This window comes from Columba livia, chromosome 12 (assembly GCF_036013475.1).
Source record: "Columba livia isolate bColLiv1 breed racing homer chromosome 12, bColLiv1.pat.W.v2, whole genome shotgun sequence".
In the NCBI taxonomy this organism is placed as follows: Eukaryota; Metazoa; Chordata; class Aves; order Columbiformes; family Columbidae; genus Columba; species Columba livia.
The window spans coordinates 5,894,854-5,900,938 of NC_088613.1; positions in this window are offsets into that span (position 1 = coordinate 5,894,854).

Consider the following 6,085-nt stretch of genomic DNA (forward strand, 5'->3'; position numbering starts at 1 on the left):
TGTCAAGGTCCTCATGAATCAGGCCATGAGGACAACACAACTGTGCCCTAGATGTGAGATGCTCCCAGGACTGCAGAGCACTGGCACAATGGCATCTGCACAGCCAGTGTTTGAGGTCTGTCCTTTCTACAGAGCAGCCCTTGTCTGCAGTTGATGAAAAGCACTTCTCTGGCAGAGTACAGGGACAACAACACCAGCTCAGCCATACAAAACCCATGTGCAAGAGACGTATGAGAGCGCCAAGTGCTGTGAGAAATTTTGTTAATTCTAGTCACTTGTTTGAATGCGTTTAAGGAATTATATTTGGTTAACAAGGGATACCAGATTTGGTCAGCTGCTGTCCATTGTGTGGGGCAACTGCAAAATTTATTGCTGCTTAAGTCCCTTTTCATTAGGGATCTCAATTAGCTGATTTCTGAGAACAATTACAGTATGACTGCTGAAATCAATAAGTACATTTCAGAGCAGACAGATAGATTGTATTTTCTTGCCTAGCTCCCATTTATAGAGGCCAAATGAGGCATCACTGGAAAATCTTATAAAGCCTCAGAGCGTCTTGGTTAGAATCTAGTTAGAAGCTAGAATTCCACCCTCTATTTAGCCTGTTGCCTTGCCAGGGCAAGATTGTGGTACGTTTCTTAGCATCTTATAAAGGGTTATCATCAAATGAAGTGGATTTAAGAGATTCTGATTAAACCCATTTATCTCAGATGAGATGGAACAGAATCAAAACCAAATCCTGGGAACAATATAGTTGTGGAAGGCAACACATATCAGGCAAAAATTAGGATCCATACACGACAGTTCACAAAGTCCAGGGACATACCTGGTAATTGCTCACTTCTGTAGGGTTTAATATATTACGCAGGGAGAAGAAAAGCAAGGAAATCATCAGAGTACCAAACAAGACCTTCCTCATTGCCCTCAAACCATGAGGAATACACATTAATTCAGGAATTAATCTAATGCCAATTAAACCTTTTTGCTCAAGATGGAATATTTCATTCCTGAAACCCCTTGTGTAACTTCTCCAGCATCAGGTAGGACTGAGTTGTCAATGGTGGCATCATGGCAGGTTCATGAGGTGATGGCCATACTGAGCAGCCCTGCATGTGGCATGTTTTGTTTGCAGTTAGTTTCAATGCTGTTAGGACTCTGCATTGTCCCTGGTGGCCACCCTGACCTGACATTTGTGGTCCCATAACACATTGCTATTTTCACAAGTTCAGATGTATCATCAAGTGACCAGAGTTTATCAAGTGATCCCTTGCCTGTTGAGCATCCCAGCTCTTCATGAGCACAGTTTCTCCCTGGCAAAGAGAGGTTGTGTGACTTTTATTGGCTGGGCATGGAGGTTAAACTAAGTCTAAATAACTTGAATGTGCAGGACTAAAATGGTGGAAACAGCCAGTTGGTATAGGTGGAAAGGTGTGCACTGCTCAGGTTATATTTCTGAATCTTAATATTCACAATGAACAATGTTAATACAGTGTTCAGAAATTCTAGCAAGAAATGGGTCCTTACTGGTTAGTCCCTATGTGAATGTATCTGGACAGAACATCAAAATTACTTTCCCTGATTCCTTTTCGTTCTCTTTTTACATGTGAAAAAATATACTTGCAAATGTAAGTCCTTACATCTGGAATAATGACGTTAATTCTAGACAAACAACTCGGATGGGGATACTCACAGTTGGCAGGTCTGAAGTCATTGCACACTGCTTCAGGCTGAGCCTTTTGCAGTCCAAGTACGTTGTTGCAAATGGCACTTTGCCTAGAGCAGCTGCCTTGGCCTCGGTACCTTCAAAAACCATTGAAGGTGGGATAGGAATAGGCTTACAAAGCATAAAGATCATTCCAGCTACAAATGTTCAGCAACAACAAAATGAATTCATGAATGAAATGTCATTTCTGTGTCCAGGGCTGTATTTCCAGGAAATTACCATTTGGCATAGTATCTATTCAAGCAGTTAGCCAGCTCCTTGGATAAACTCTGACCTCCAGGTTTGCTAACCCATGGTACCATTCATAGGCTTCATTCACGAGTTACACAATCTGAACTGCAACAAATGAGGTTGAAACTGTCACCTCAAGAACATGAGATTTTGTGTTATGGGTTGGAAATGACAGAGGAGGATAAAAACCTGGGTGTAGTCACTGAATAAAGGATGATTAAAAGACAGCAGTATAATTTGAGTACATCAAGCACAGTCATCTAATCATCCCACCGCATGCAGGATGGCAAAGCTTCCCTCAAAACCCTTTGCAGCCCTTCAGCCCGCCTCTGCCAGGTTCTGACTGATATTTTGCTGAGCCCTGCAGCAGTGTGTAGGTGCCTGATGCATCTTTATCATCATTTGTGCTGGATTCAAAGCTACTTGTAGCCAGAGAATAGGCTTGCATGGTTTTTATAAGGCCCTGTGGCTCCGATTTCAAGGGTCTGGAGGACCCATACAATCCATCTTTCCCACCTCCCTGGTCAGAAAAGGCTGAATTCAGTCAAAGCCGTGTTCACTGACGCCAAGCAAACCACAGGCTCCCACACGAGCACACTGGCCAGTGGTTCACCACAGCGTGACCTCGGTTCACATCTTCTCGCTGCCTCAGCATGAGAAGTCAAGCATGGATTAGACCCGGTCTGACTGTTAAAGGGAAATGAATCATTCATCAGCTCAACTCTGCCCAGTCGAGCAAGCCCAAATCCACCTGCATGCAAGACAATCCCTGCAACCTGAGTGATGATTTTGTATAAAAGTGCTTTACATACCAGAAGTATTTCTCAATCTTGTTATTAATAAAAGAAAAAAAAACAAACACAACCAAACAACCAAAAACCAAAACAAACAAAAACCCCCACCACAAACAAACAAACCACAGAGCACTTATCTGGCGTGGTGATAAAATCTGGAAAACTATGAAGTCAATTAAAGCATTATAAACTAGGGAGCTTATTAGTTTCTGGTGAGAGTCTTAGCCTGGTAAACACAGACAGCACTCAGACACAGAATTTCTTTCGAGAGCAAGGTTTTAAATAAGGCTGAAATCTTCAATTAGGCTGAAGAGAAATGCCTGGAAGCAGTCTAGTCTGCAGAGTAGTCAGACATCGCAGAACAGGAGGAGAAGAGGCTTCTCAGCCCCTGGAAGGAGACAAGTCACCCCACAGCCACAGCGCTTGCTCTTGGCATCCTCCATGCAGGTATTGTTAGATGGCCCCATCGCTGCAGCGTCTCAGCATGCCCAGGGTATTTTTAACTAGAAACACCACCACACACATTCTGCCCAAGCCTCTGGGTTTCTGGATGTGCACTGATCTGCTCTCTCTCTTCGTTGCTGCCCTGTTTGGGGGGCACAGGGCAGAGAGCCTGCATAGAGGGCACAGACAGACAGACCTCACTGCGCGAAAGCAAATTCAAAGTTATCAGGTTTGTGTTTATCAGTGAAACCCTCAAGCCATCCAAAGAGGATTTTGACTCTCAACTAATCTCCTAGGGATGTTAAATTTAAGCAGTTTTCTGCAGCACTTCATGAATCAAAATCCCCATTATTGACAATTGGTATGGCCAGTTATGGACATCAGAAATCAGATGAGTTTCAAGCTAAATCAGAGTTTGAAGTTTAAACTCTTTTTTCTTGCAATGAAAAGCAGGGGAAACAATTCTTGCAAGAGGACTAATGACTCGCATAAGACCTCAAGTGCTTTTTCTGGCTTGGATTCTGACTGCCCTCCTGCATCTCTGATGCAAACAAGTAAAGGAGTGAAACACAGCAAGAGTGTGAATAATCTTATAGAATCTGTTGAACCCACTCCTACAAACATTTTGGTTCACCAAGAAAAGCACAAGGGAAACTAGAACAGACATTAAACAACAGATTCACTTTACTGGCACAGTTTTAACAGAAAGATATACCCTGAAGACAGAAAGCCATGTCTTATTTGCAGAACACAGCTGAAAGGTGTTTATTTTCGTTAGTTACGTTCTTCATCTGTCCCTGAGGCAATCAATACATGTTCTGAAAAACAGTTTTATTCACTTGCACAAACATATGTATATGAGCACACATTCATAGCACTCTGTTTTCTTGCAAAATATAAATGCTGAACCAAATTATTATCTATTTTTAATTAATCATACAGGCATGTGTATAATACTGATAGAACTACGACCATCTATACATCTCTTTTTCGTAAACAGCAAGGCAAGCTCTGTCCTAATCTGGGAGTCTGAACAGATGTATTTTAAAATAAAGCTTGCAAGACCCTATTTTTATTCCCCAGGATTTCTTGAATGACATCGTAGTGCCTGAAGTGGGTTTCAAATATGGGATAGGATTTTCCTATCTCCCACAATTTTTGCTATAAAAGAACTACTGGAAGAGCCCCACTCTGCACAGGTTTTAAAGGCAGACAGATTTCCTGGTGTGGCACGTCTGTACCTGAAGTCACTGTGTTTCAGCTGTTGCTGATTGCCAGTAAAACACACATGAACCAAGCTGCAGGAAAGACCTTCATTGACTCTCCCAGTGAGCGATAATAACCTCAGCTTCTCTGCAACTCCCTTTTTCTAACTTTCTCATCACATCTGTAACTCTGCCTGCAAGGAGGGGTCTCAGAGCCCATCAAGGATCCCTGTGATACCTCAGTTTGGGAGCACCTACCCAAGTTCTAGGTCATGATACACCATTTCTCCATGGCACTGCTGCCAAGAGAGAAAAATGCTACTTTCTTAATATATGCAAAGAAATTGGTGAAAAAAAAAGAAGACATTTCACTCATTATATAGACACATCCATTTCTTCATACTCAGACAGGAGTCCTCTGGTTTTGTTCTAGACCTAATTAGATTTTAAATGAGATTCCAGCACCTATAATAGCTTATTCAGATTGCTCTTTTTATATCATACAGGCACTGAATATTCATTGTGTTCATATGATTAAGTACCAAATCAATAGATATGACTAGTGGACCTGTTAGAATTTATGCTTTGCCTTATAAATACAAAGAATGAAGTCATATCTGATGTACAGTTCAGCCTCCCTCTTTGAAAAATCGCTGTGACTGACATGGCTGGTGATCACAATGAAAATGGGGGAGAATGAGTAATTTAATGAAATTTCTGCATTTAGGATTAAAGTAACCAAAAGGGACTGTTACAATATGGGATGAGCTTCCAAGGCTTTATCACAGAAAAAGAACAATATGACTTGAAACAAATGCAAAGGGTCACTGCTCCTAAAGCAGCAAATTCTGGAATCTGGCAATATGCGCCTTGGTAGTGGGAAGGAGAGGACCACAGCTTGTTAGCCTGATACAGCCCCCAGCAAATGGTGCTTATAGAAAACTAGTCAATAGATAAGGAAAAAGAATACTTTTCCAAGTGGAAATCACATGTGCTCACCCATGTGAGGCAAAGAAAAACTCACTGTGTCTTCCCATGGAAAAGAGCACTATGGAAGAAGAGAATCTGTGGTGATATTCTTATTCAAGCTCATTGCAAGGACAAAGGTTTTTCATTCCTCTATCCCACATGACAGTTGCTGGCTCTGACCATGTTGCATACCCTTCCCACCAGAAGCACAAACAACACTCTGTGAGACAGAGCTGCCTACTGGTCCTTGCCTGGCTTGCAGGTCTCCACCACTCATATCGCTTTATCTCTCCATCACCAAAATCACAGCAATAAAAGAGGCAACACACTCAACCAAAACATTTCTAACCTTACACCAGGATGAAATTACTTTCTGAAGCCATGAGATGGGCTGCTGACAGCTCAGCTTTCTGAGAGCAGCCCATGTGTGTGTACATCATTCACAAAGGCACAGCGGCTCCTTGACATGTTGGGTTTACAGTCAGGGATTTTCTTCTCAGTTTCAATAACCTGAAAAGCAGAAATTCCCAACCATGTCCCAATGATTTGGTCATGAAAAGAAGTTGAGTGCATACCAACACTGCTGAGGCAAGCCATGCACAGGTGGTGTTTGTGTACAATGGATGGTGTTTGTGTGTGCACAATGGATGGTGCTTGTGCACAGCAAAGTTCAACACCAAGCGGAGGCATCAGCCAGCCCAGGCAGTGCACAGTCAGGC